Source organism: Chaetura pelagica, unplaced genomic scaffold, assembly GCF_000747805.2.
Source record: "Chaetura pelagica isolate M959 unplaced genomic scaffold, ChaPel_1.0 scaffold76, whole genome shotgun sequence".
In the NCBI taxonomy this organism is placed as follows: domain Eukaryota; kingdom Metazoa; phylum Chordata; class Aves; order Apodiformes; family Apodidae; genus Chaetura; species Chaetura pelagica.
In genome coordinates this window covers 7,229,283-7,230,070 of record NW_009970723.1, presented here as the reverse complement: position 1 = coordinate 7,230,070, position 788 = coordinate 7,229,283, and positions in this window count along the sequence as shown.

Below are 788 nucleotides of genomic sequence, written 5' to 3'. Positions count from 1 at the left end.
CAGGGGAGGGTTTAAGGGACCGGGCACCGCGGGGCCGCGGACGGAGCGCGGGGGGTTTGTTTGGCTTGTTTCGAAACACTGGGCCGGATGAAGTCAGCGGGAAGAAACAACGAAGACCGAGGTGTAGTTTGCGCTGCCCGGTGCCTCATCCCAAGCGGTTACACGGCGCAGTGCGGGCGTTACACATGTGCGCTGCGCGGGCCGCAGGGGAACCAGCAACAGGCACGAAAAACGCGTAGAGGAGCGGATGCACGGCTGAAGTTGCCCTTTTTCACCTGCCAGGACGGTCTTGTTCACATTCTGTCAAACGTTCCCAAAAGGTGGCAGGACACGTCATGTCCTGGAATGTAATTATTTCTCCCTGCCCTGTTCCTGTCCCGGGTCTGCTTCAGCCGTGCTTGGAAGCCCCTGCGCTTGTTGCACCAAGTGCTTTTTTCCTCACCGGATTATCTTTTGCTGCAGAGCTCAACAGGTTTTCAAAGTCTGAGTTACTTATGAGAACCTACCATAAATAAGGCAGATTTATGTCTATTGAGTAGACCAGCGTAGAATAAGCCTAGAAACAGGGACTGTGAGAGCTGGGGGGGCAGGCGGGACAGACGCTAGGACGTAACACCACCTCGCCAGCAGAACCCAAGTGTCACAGAAGAAGGGACCTTCAAGATCATCTAGATTCAAGCCCCCTGCATTGACAGGGATGCGTCCTGCTGGACCAGGTTGCTCAGAGCCCCAGCCCCGGGACATCCTGCCCCCGCACACCCCCCATCCCCGGGACACCCCCGCACACC